The sequence below is a fragment of the Desmodus rotundus genome, chromosome 9, assembly GCF_022682495.2.
Source record: "Desmodus rotundus isolate HL8 chromosome 9, HLdesRot8A.1, whole genome shotgun sequence".
NCBI classification, from domain to species: domain Eukaryota; kingdom Metazoa; phylum Chordata; class Mammalia; order Chiroptera; family Phyllostomidae; genus Desmodus; species Desmodus rotundus.
In genome coordinates, this window is record NC_071395.1 from 14,619,089 (window position 1) to 14,631,416 (window position 12,328).

Consider the following 12,328-nt stretch of genomic DNA (forward strand, 5'->3'; position numbering starts at 1 on the left):
TCTGAGTTCCCCCTCCAAATGCCATCCAAACTATCCATTGCCTGCCCTGGCTTTGGAATCTTCTTAACTAAGTTATTCTCTTCAGAGGAAGAAAGAGACATCATGAGTGATACTTTCCTTGTTAAGGTTCCCTAATACATTCTGTGATTAAAAGGTGAAAAAAAATAAAAACTTTTGTACATAGGCTAGCTGACTCTATAATTCACCAGAGAAATATTATAACCTAAGACATGCATTGGTTATGTACTTCCCTGACCCACTAAAGTTTGCAGAAACAAAGCAAGGATGGAAAAAGCTTTCTTGCTTGGCTGTACCTCAAACAAGTTTCTGAGATTCACAGTTTATTGCCTTCATAGAATATCCAGAAAAATAAAGTAATCATCTGAGATGCAGGAGATGCTGTTGATCTGAGGGTGGCATCTGTGCTTCCCACCCTGTGGGGGTTCCCACCCTGTGAGGGCAAGTGCTTTTTCTCATGAGTCGAAACTGTGTAACTCTCTTGGTCTCTGTTAGTTCATAAAAATGTACTTACAGACAACAGCAAAGAAATACCACACCTCGGCTTTCTCACCTTTTAGGCCTAGCTCTTTGCATTGGAGACTTGGAGTACAAAGCAGAATGAGAAATGTCAATTTCTTGAGGTTCAGAAATTCGTTTCATATTTGCTGTCCCAACAGTCACCAAAAAGGACAAATTAGTAAGACATTACGTACAGTATTGTAAAAGCGGGGGAGGGGAGGATTTACGTCACCCATTAATCAGTGTCCTAACCAGGAAAATATTAGTGAATGATTAAAGAAAGACGACCCTAAGGGGAATGCAGGGGGATTCAGGCAGGCTTTGGCCAAAGTCCCCAAATCTAATGTAATTTCAAGCTGGCCTCAAAATTCAATTTGTGTGGAACCTCTAAGTCATGTATTCCGCAACGACACACAGCGTAATTGCGTTTGAACGGCGTCCAGCACAGCCCTGAGAACATGTCGTGTTCCGGGCCCTGCGCGCCCGCAAGGGAGGCGGCCCAGATGACCACACAGGAGGACGGGCTGAGTAACGCCGTCTGCCGATCCCACCTGCTGACCGTTGCCCTCCGCAGGAAGCACATGTTTCTGCTTAATTCCTGCCAGCTTTTGGCTGTCAGGTAGGGCATCTGCCGCGGGCAGCTCCCGAGGGCTGCCACCTGGTGCTGTCAGTCGGCCCCAGACCAAGGAGGAAAAGGGGAGGCATTCATCTATGTGCTTATTTTTCTGTGTTTAGGGTATTTCTTGGGACTTGGAGTTTTCACTTGGCAAGTGAACTGGTCTCTTCAGTTAGGAGGGAAAAAAGGAACATTGCTTGCTTTCCTTTAACTCAGAGTTCCCTTCTTTGGAAAGGCTGTTGAGCAAGACCTGGTTCACCCTCATTAAGCCCATGCAGCTTCCTCACAGTGCCACAAACAGACTGGAAAATATACTTAAAAAGTATATCCTAATAATCAGGATTTGAAACATAGTCATTGTCTCATTATTTTTAACGTGCAGTTTTAAACAATTACACATAGGTAAACACAAACTTATTGTTTTAATCCCCTTTAAAAAAAAGGCAAAAATAAATAGAAATAAATGTCCCAGGAGAAAAATGGAGCATTCCTTAGAAAAGACCATGTTTTGGCTCCTGTCTCAATAGTTTATAGCAGGCAACGGAATAAAAGATTCTCAGCGATGGTCAACAGATAATATTTCAACCTCAAACAGGCTGCCTCTTTTGATCCAAAATCAACTTATTACAGTTAATTTTAACTCATGACATGCATTTGCATCTACAAATGCAGCACAACTTTCAAAAAAGCCAATTAGCTACAATGAAGTTGACTAATGAGGACGCATGTTTGGTGCTTTTGCCAGACTGCTTTAAGTCATAGGGCAATCGCGAACAGGAGTTAGCACCTAGGAAAAATAAGCCGTCCCCCTAAGGACTCAGGTAGTTTCATAGTGGCTTCTGGCTTGGTTTATCCTACCATGAGTGACAGAAGTAATAGTTATGATAAAATGTATAAAGATCCTCAGTTAAGGATAGTCCTGGTAGCAACAGAAAAAGTTAGATGTAATCAAACGCCAGATTTGCTCAATAAACTTTAGATTATATGTCTAAGCACCTGCAGGTATTTTTTTGAAGGCACACCCCCCCAAATTTATTTACATGCTACTAAAAAAATTAACTTTGTTATCTCTCCAGCTATGAATCACATCTTTTCCACTGAAGCAATTCTTTTCATCATGTGATTTTTTTTTTTTTGGATAACAGAATTTTTGAGGAGCATAACTATCACTTTATGGCAGAACAGACTGTTCTGAACTTTGAAAACATATTACTATGGAAATTGGTGTTCTGAAAGTCAAGTGCAAAATGCCATAGGTTTATTTCTGTCTTAATGGCATTTTTAACACTGGCAAGAATCACTGTGGAGACAGAATCAGAGAATCCTACACTAGCACAGTGATACACGTTTTCTAGTAAATATAAGCACTCCACCCCCTTTATTTACAGGGCTATATTTTCATTCTACCTGTGTGTTTTTAGGAAATTCCATAAAATATTTGCTCAGAAAGTATTCCGGACATGCGAAGGTACGAGGTGCCAAGTCATACAAAGAACTGGATGCAAGAGAGGAATAGGAAGTTGAATGGGTGAAAAGTGGTTGGGCAAAGAAGCACAAAAGGGATTTAAAAAACGCAGAATGACCCTTCAGAACCAGAGGAATCAGACCATAACGTTCAGAGCAGGAACTGTTTTCATAACTTTTTGTTCCTACAAATGGTGTCTTGATGATCTTAAACCTCTGCCTGTGCTCACTCCCCGTTTGGGAGCCTGGAGTGAAGGGTATTTAATGTGTCGGGAGGCTTTGGAAACAGGCTTTCTGTGCATGTTCTGATTGCTCATGAGTGCACTTAGCCCTGTGCAAGAACTACATGGCACAATTAGTTCTCCCAGGCATCTGCCTCAGAGATGCCGATGGAGAGAGTGGCCGACACAAGGGGATGCAGGCTCCCCGCACCTAAGGAAGGGGCTCTAACTCCACGACTCCTGTGAATGCCCAAGGAATGCTCAAGAAACTCCTTCAAGGGAATTCTGCTGCCGAACACATTTGTTAAACGGAGGTGACTTGTTCTGGCAGGCTTACGGATCAGAGAACACGTCCGCCTGCCCTTTGATGCCCTCTCCGGGGTTTTCGGGCTGTGCTTCCAAGGACTGCCCTGGGACATGAAGGGAAGCTGGCCACATTAAAAAAAAAAAAAAAAGGATACATCTACAAAGAGTTCCTAAGTGTTTAGGCATATTCTATATTCATGTTCACAAAACAATATTCCACATTACTTGTCTCTCATTCAGCTGGCTCTGAAGTGGAAACACCCATCCCCTGCGTGCACTGTGAGAAATTCCTAGGTTTTGTTTCATGAATTTTTCATGGAAAGCAAAACAGTGTTTTTGTCCTTGGGTTCTTTTTGCGGGGGGAAGGGGGGTTGTTATTTACTTAATTTTTTTTTAACAGGACGTCTTTCGAAATGTCCTGAACTTGCTTTGGGCATTTAATCGGATCAGTTTTCTGTAGTGGTCCTTCTCTCATCCAAGCCGCAAGTCCTCCAGCCACTGGCCTGCTCAGAGCCCTGGTTCGATAACCCTGCAATTGGAGGGCAGAGTGGGAGGAGCAGTCTCATACCTTTGTTTTTCTGGTTCCCCCCAACACTCTGGTGGCCTACTTGGGTGTCCCACAAGCTGTTGGTGGAAAATAGTGCACCCTTTTAGCAACGACCCCACCTAGCATGAGCTCCTGAGCTATACTTAAACAAGGAGGAAAGCAAGTTGGAATGATTGAGGCCTGCGTTATACCATGCGAGAAGAACCATTTTCTCTCCGTGGTGGTGGGCCACAGGGTAATTTTGGCTTCTACTTTGGCAACCCATGGGGTAGAGGGAGTGAAGTCATGTTATTTTCCAGTGTGACAAAAAAGCAATTGGTATTCAAAAGTATATTTTCAGGGGAAATTTTCAACAAAGTTGAAAGGGTTTTTTTTTGTTTAACCTAATAAAAAAAATATACAAAAGAAGATTTTTTCTGTTTCCTAAGGCTCCTAAGGCTTCTCTTCATGCTGAATTATATTTTTGTGTAAGGAAAGGGAAATAGAATCTGCATAGCTCCGAGTATCCATGTCTTCGTAGCTGCACAAACTGATCACACTCTTTCCTGTTTCTTCCTCAAAATAGCCACAGTCTTTTGCGTTTCGTAATATTTATAGAAAAATATGGATTAGCTTCATAGCCCAGCTTTTGAAGCATCTCAGCTATTTAGAGTGTTCCCCCAAGCACTAAAAACATGCTGAGGGAGGAGGCGTGAATATGGCAATGTTCCCCTCTAGAGGACTGTGAGCTGAGTCTACTTTCTTCTTCAATTATCAGTATGAAAAGCGCTCAGGCAATTTTTCCTAAGTATGGAGTGACTAAAATTTAACACTCCCACCCATCCATTAAAGTGCTGTGATGTAAAAATCAGCTCCTGGGGTCTGGACTCCCTTCCAGCATTCCGAAACCACCACCTGCCTCCATGCTAATCCTGCTGGCCATCTTTCCTTTGGGCCCCACGGTACCCACTGTCTTTGTCTATCATTCAATGGTATTTCTTATAACATTGTATTGTATGGATCAAGATTCTGATCTGATACATATTTGTCTTCAATTAAAAAATATTAAGCCCTCAAGTTCTGCATGATGTCGTAATCATTGTGAAACTTGCAGGGTCAAGGCCACACCCAGATCATACAGATAACTGATAGCTATTTGCTGAAGGAAAGAATGAATGAATAATAGGAAGCTGGAACTGACATAAAGACTAAAATATTTATATTTTAAAAATAAATTTATATATACATTACATGTGTATATATACAAGGGGGTACCCCCAAAAACCTGCAGGGCTTTTATCTTCTGGAGGGTGGGTCCCCTGTAGTACAGGCTTCCCCCACTAGGTGAGTGTCCTAGGAACCCATCTGTATCAGTGGACCAGCTGGCGTTGTTGTAAGAGGCTGTGTTTGGCTTCAGTGAATTTTTTTTAAAGACTCTTTCACCACATTTACCCATGTCATGATGGGTGATTTACAAGCGCACCTGCCCACACCACACAGAGTATTCAGCAGTTTTTGACCAAAAATGGGCATGACCCCCATGACCCACCCTCTTATTTACCTTATCTTGCCCCAAGTGACTTTTTTTGTTTCCCCAGATGAAAAAAGTCCTCAAAGGAAACATTTTGCCAATGTGGAAGAGGTGAAACAAAAAACAGAAGAAACACTAAAAAGCATCAAAATCAGCGAGTTCAAAAACTGTTTTGAGCCGTGGAAAAAATGTCTCAATAGGTGTATTGCATCAAATGGAAAGTACCTTGAACAGGACTGAATTTTAAACATGTGAGAATAAATACACAACTTTTAACAAATAAATTCTAGTTTTAATACACACACACACACACACACACACTTTAAAAGGTAACCAATGCACATGCTTTTAACAAGATGCGGATGTGAGGAGTCGTGGTAACGGCGGGAAGACCGGTGATCTGGGCAAAGCCAGAGTCTGTGCTCGGGGTAAGGAAGGACCCTCTCTCTAGGCTGTGCCTGCTGCACTTTAGATCTTCTCTTCTAGGTTTCTGGTTTTCCTTTTGTAGTCATCCGGGTGAGATATATATATAATGTACATGTATATTATATTATATATGTGTGTGTGTGTGTGTCCCTTGATTTTTTTTTATAAAGGGCTAAAAGCTTGAGTGCACCACATTTACCTATTCTCAATTCTACTGGTTGAAAAGAAAACTAATTTACTTTCCCTCCTTTACATCCACTCAGAGTACTGGGCACAGAAGGGAAATAAACAACTGGTGGTATTCACAGGTGTTATAGTAAAAGCCTAATAATATAAAATACTTCTCTGGCATCAAAATTATAGACATATGAGAGCAAATTCCTTTTAAACAAAATGAAAGTAAAAATAAAAATTAGTGTGGAACGTATCATACAGATGATGTCCTATATACAGTGCATCATTGTAAATTAGATATTTCTTTGGGAAACATTCATGTTTGTAGTTAAAAAGATTCATAGTTAGGCATCCAAAGCTAGAAGCCTATGAATTGCAAAAAAAACAACAACAACAACGAAAAAAAATACTCTTATCCCAAAGAGGGCTTTTTAAATAGAAGACTTTGTATATAAGCTTGTATACAAGCCTATTTATCTGCAGCCCAGCAAAGAGCTGACAACAGCCTAGAGAATGTGATCTAAGTAGGCAAACAATCCAGACAATGTAAATTGCAGTCCCAGGCCCAAGAAACACAGAAAACATGTTTAGTCTAAAAAAATGGAGAGACCTAAAATGGCATGCACATTCTGAGAAGAGCTTTTCTGGGACCAGACAATATGGAAACACTAAAATATAAATTAAAATCAAAGAGACGTTGCAGTTTAAAATGTGTGTCCAGGAGGCTGCTCTGAACGGCTTGTCCCGAGCTCCCATCCAATTCCCACGGAGACATGCAAAACGAAAACAGGGGAAATTATCCACTGCTAGAGTTAGAGATGGATTTTCATAAATACAGCTGATCTGAAAACAACAACAGCTCAGAACCTACCCAAGCTTTACCTCTTGAAACAAGCAGCCCCATAAACCTGAAGGAGAGGAGACCTGTCTTCTGGCATCCAGGGCGGTAACCCAGAGCCTTTTACTAATAAGAAAACGGGGCCATTTCCCTTCTCTAGGACAGAAAGTGCCTCCTCAGACTCATTTTTCATACCCATTCTGAGGCTGTATATTCCAGAAAATAAAGGAGCCATAATTTAAAGGGGTGCTGGTGGTTGCACGGGACTTCCTTGGTGGACAGAGATGGGAGAACCCGATGGCAAGTGTTTGCTGAAGATACGGTTTCCTGGGATGAGTCTTCTCACACTGAAAACATCTCAGCTGGGGCATCGAACTTTTAGCTCACAAACACCTCCCTACACAACTGTGTGCAGCTATGGTTTTGTTGTGTTCCGACCTTTCCTGTTTAAAGAATGCCAGCCTGATATCAGCCCCCATGGCAATGGAGTTGCTGTGTGAAATAACAGTCTGTGGGTGCAGGGACCTGGAGGTTTTCACTTGCTCTGCTGCTCTTCAAGGCCTCATGCTGACTGAGGCAGAATTAATGCAAGAGGGTCCACACAGAGATGGGAGCTAATACAGCATTGAAATAGGAGGACAATATCTAGATAGAAAATGCAGGTCAGCTACAAGGGTGCTGAAGTCGGGTTGGCTTTCTTTAAACAGGAAAGGCCAGAACACAGCAAAACCGTAGCTGCACACTGTCGTGCAGGGAGGTGTTTGTGAATTAAAAGTTTGGTACCCCAGCTGAGATGTTTTCAGTGTGAGAAGACCAGTGCTTGGTATGCCAGGTCTAAAAGCAAGCAAACAAAAGTCACATGTCCTTCTAGAAAAAATTATAAGACATATTGGTCAAGATTTATTTCAAAAATAACAGCCTCGCAGTTGGAAAGTATTCTATAAAAGCATGGTGGTAGAACTCCCTGAAATCTATTAAACACTGCTGTCTAAGTAACATATAAATAACAAAAAATGGAGCACAAGTTTCCCAAGCAAATTTCAAAGATCAAACACATAAACTAACTATAAGAATAATAACCATGTATACTGATTTTCAGTATGTACTAGATGGTCACTCTGAGAACTCACTTAATCTCAACAATAAAACTTACAGGATGGTTGAACTATTATCCCTATTTTCCAGATAAGAAAACTGAGGCACAGAGAGCAAAGTGTCCTAGGTTACATAATTAGAAACTGGATGTAATCGCCTGAATTTACCACTGAGATTTTTTTTTAAATTATCAATGGGGAAGAATGGGTGGTAAAATCCCGTGGATGAATTATACACAGAAATTAATACTTTTATTGTTCTCTTTCCTGCATCTATAACTTTCTAATTGACCTCCGAACTTTTGTCCTAATCCTTTCTCACTGACTCTTCACCCACCAAACCATGCTCTCAGCATAGGACTCTGAGCCCTCCATGGGTCCTAGGGTGCCCTGCACGTTCTCTCCCCTGCCTGCTGCTTCCTCCTTATCCTGAATTTAGCATGGCCCTCTCCACCTTTGACATCTGATGTTTGCGAAAATACACTTCATGGACTATAGGAATAATATAACAAACTTATTTGAGTCAACACATTTACCTTTCTGTCTTTCACTCACTACCTCCAGCCACACTGCTGGATGGATCTGAATAAGTGTCGGATCTGATTAGATAGAAAGTTATAGGAGGATTAAGATACTGTTAAAAACCAGGCAATAATGATCAACTGTCTCCAAAACTCTAAGTAGCGATACGGCCACAAGTGTAAACACTGTTATTAAAAAATAAAAACTAAAAATAAAATTTAAAAATTGCACACAAACTAATGGTTCCCAGATGGGAGGGAAGTTGGGGGGATGGGTGAAAAATGAAGGGATTAAGGAGGACAGATTGGCAGTCACAGAATGGTCACAAAGATGCAAAATGCAGCATAGGGAACAGGGTCGGCGGTATTTAATAACTATGTGTGGGCCCGGTGGGAACCAGACTTCCTGAGGGGGTCACTTCGTAAGTTATATAAAGGCCTGACCATTACGCTGTACACCTGAAACTAATACAAACGTGGAATGGCAACTGTAACTGGAAAAAATGAAAAATAAAAATTGGAAAAGTAAATAAAGTTATGGCATTATTTTTTAAAACTAAAAAATGCACACAAAATATTAGAAAAATATGCTATTTTTAAAAGAGTAAATTCTTAGATCTGTTATATCTTTTTCAACCCTAATTATTTTTTAAAAACTGTAAAAATTAATCAAGGAAAAATTAAATTGAGTAACAAATTTAACATCAGAAAGAAGATATAGAGGGAGGTATAGGGATGCATTTTTTAATTTAAGTCCTAAAGTTGTAGGAAACACTACGTTAATAAAAATGTAAGTATTACTATTCAGTGCCGATTCCATGGCATCTAGAACAGTACCTGGGAGAAGGAGATATTCAGTAATTGGCGAATACGTAAATCTTATAGAAAAATACTACTGGTCTCAAGAAGTAGAATGCCTGAAAAAAGTAGCAACCATGGTGGGGAAGGATGTACACTTTGTGTTACCAGAGAATTATCTCAAATTCCGAAATCCTCTCATTGTGTAAAACTGAGCACCTACTATATGTCAGGAATGACTCTACACACTGAAAATACCCATCCACCCTCCCCCAAATGTCTTCACAAATTACATTTATTTCCTATTACCTATAGGGAAAAATAAACCCGAACCAAAGAGGTGGTGATATGTGCCATAAAGAAAACCATAGCAGAGTGAGAGGAATAGGGAAGGGGGTCCCTCGATGTTTATCCCTCTGGGGGTGAGGAGCAGCAGAGCTGGAAAATAATGAGTGTAGCACGCAGGTAATGAGCAAAGCTGTTTCCAAAGGAGACAGAAAGTGGGGGAGCCACAGAGGAAGGCAGGAGCCTGTGCCGGGAGCTGAGTGAGCCAGGCAGAAGGAGTGAGACCAGGCCCCACGAGCTCACAGGCACCACACTCTGAGTAAGAAGGGAAGCCACATGATCTACCGTGATCTGACCTCCATTTGAAATCCACACTGTGACTGTGGTGGGGAGAATAGACTCCGGAGGGCAAGGTGAAAAATCTGGGAGAATAACTTCAATACAGATCATTGGTCTAATCCCAGCAAGAGATGACAGTGGCTGACGCCAGCGTCGTCACGATGGAGGTGGTTAAGTGGTAGGGCTTCGGGTATATTAGCGGCCAGGTTCTGGCTTCATTCTGAAGAGGGAGCTGGTAGGATCCCCCACTGACAGGATCCACTGATGGATGGGGGAACTTACACTTTAAGACAGGAGGACATCTTATGAGCCGCAAAAACTAAGAAACAAAAGAAAGTAGAACCCTGGTTCAAAGCAGGGATCAGGAACTCGTGCTGTATAAGAGGTAATCCTTTGACGGATGCTAGAATATGTTTTTTAAATCGAGCATATGATAAGCATGCCTTTACAAATCAACTCTGTAGAGGACAAAGAATTATTCAACAAATGGTACGAACATAATTCATTACCTATGTTTAAGTCATTCTTAACCATCACATATGACAATGCAATGGTAGGTGAAGTGATAAACCTAATGTGAACACTGTTTAAAGGCACCCATTTATCATCAAGAAGAAACTTTTGATTAGTTTAATCTGAACTCAGTAGCCACAGAACTTCAGCAGTGAAAGAAATCACAAAGGGGAAAACATACTAGAGCATTAATTAGATAAAACACAGAACTTCTCTAGGTCAGAAATGTGTAAACAAAATTAAAACCAAAGAAAGTAGAAATTTTTGCATAAATATGAAAATAGATGGTCAATGTTCTAGTTACACAGAAATTTCTTTAAAAAACAAAACCAAAAAACCCGAATCCCAACCACCATGTTCTAGACCAACAAGAGAAAGGGGAGCCCGGTGGAGCTGTGCTAACACAATGCTTCTTCCCAGAAGTGGCCCCGGGGCCTACCGTTCAGCTTTGGAAGTACCGCTCTGTGCTTCCAGGTGGAAGGAAGATTCACAAAGTAAAACTGAAATGGCTAACTAAATGATGTGATCACAGAGCACTCAAGTAGTCAGGTGCGCTGTAGCTCGGACATATGGGAAGCACTGCATTTGGGAAGAACTATCCAAATAATACTCACAAGTAAAGAAATTCAAACTAAGAAAGTGTTCTAAAATTACAATATGCTGCTCACTGAATATAAGATCCCAATACATTGATGTGGCCAAGAGAAGCCATAAAATACCAGATGTAAAATGTGAAAATGTCATTCCAAACCATAGTGGACTGTCCCTGGAATATTATATATGGGGACTAAGGGTCCCTGACCCTTTAGAGAGAAAGGAAAATAGAATGCTCTCAGGGATTGAGAGGCTTATGAAAACAGACTTTAGAAAGCAGGAGTCTTTCTCACAGGTGCAAAGTTAAAACAATACTAATAAATATCCTATGTGTTTACTGTGAGCCAGGCAGTATGGTAAATTCTTTCAATATGCTATCCCACTCAGTCCTCCCAACCAGCCTAGGAGGGAGGTGTTCTCACCCCATGTTACAAGTGAGGACAGAGCTGAGCAGGGACCCCACGGTGGGCCTGTCTGACCCCAGAGCACATTCTCTCAGTTGTCAGCATCCTTAGGCATGGAAACAAACCACACGGGCTGGTCTGTCGCATATTAGACCATGGGGCACTCCTTGGAATTTTAAAGAGGGAAACCCAAGGTCAAGTCATCCCCGGAAGCACCCGTGGAATTCCCTCCCTCGGGAGGCAGAGCAGGATGAGGCACAACAGATTCCAAAAGAGGCTTTCATCCACTTCTTCATCTCTCCAGAAAGTATTTATTGAGGCCCTGCTATGCACCAAGCATGGTGCTAGGCACTGAGTGTGAAGTTCAGAATCAATTTCTAAGGGCATTCCTGGCGTTTTTAGGTTGAACTCACACAGGACAAGCAGGCTTTAAAAAGAGAAGCCTGTTCTTGCCCTGACATAGTGAGCATGATAAGCTACAAATCTGGCACATGTCCTTCTGTCTAAATTTAACCCGTGCACATTCTGAGAGGTGGAGCATTTGGAGCATGGGTACGGTTTTCTGAACACTTGGAGAAAATAGCACTAGGTCATAATTTTGGAATGGGAAGATGATGCAGCCTACTTTTTAAACGTGAAATCTGCTGAGATTCCTTGTACATTTTTTTCTCTATTCCCAGGGATCAACAAAATAATTTTAGAGCTGGTTTATCTCCTACTATGATTTATCTTATAATGTCAGTGCTTCCTAATCTTTATCTTCAAGCTTCTCCATCCTCTCTCTCATGATGTCAACTTTGGGAGTACTGTAATACACCCTCTAAAAGCCCTGGAAAAGAGCATAAATTTTCCTTAAAAGCATGTGAAGGAGAAGGATTATATGGAGGTGAAGCTGTTCAGAAAAGCATTATATTCTATGGGAGCAAATAAAAACATCAGGATATTTCCATATTTAAATGTTGTCTTGTAACTTACAGAGAAGTTAATTTCATCGATTAAATTTGATCCTAACTGATCAAATTTTCCAACTTGGGAACTTTATGTTTGTGTGACCAGCTTACATGGAAAATAATGGCTTTATGTTTATCAGCCGCCGAAAGCCTAGGTGTAGGATGACTGACTCCCCGAGGGATGAGGGACAGCTCCATCTCCAGTCCTG

General features: G+C 41.2%; 1 pseudogene; it reads left to right on the top strand.

The window, feature by feature from the left end:
• The first annotated feature begins 977 nt into the window (after positions 1–977).
• Positions 978–12,328, top strand: part of LOC112312361 (ferritin light chain pseudogene) — a 38,770-nt pseudogene continuing 27,419 nt past the window's right edge.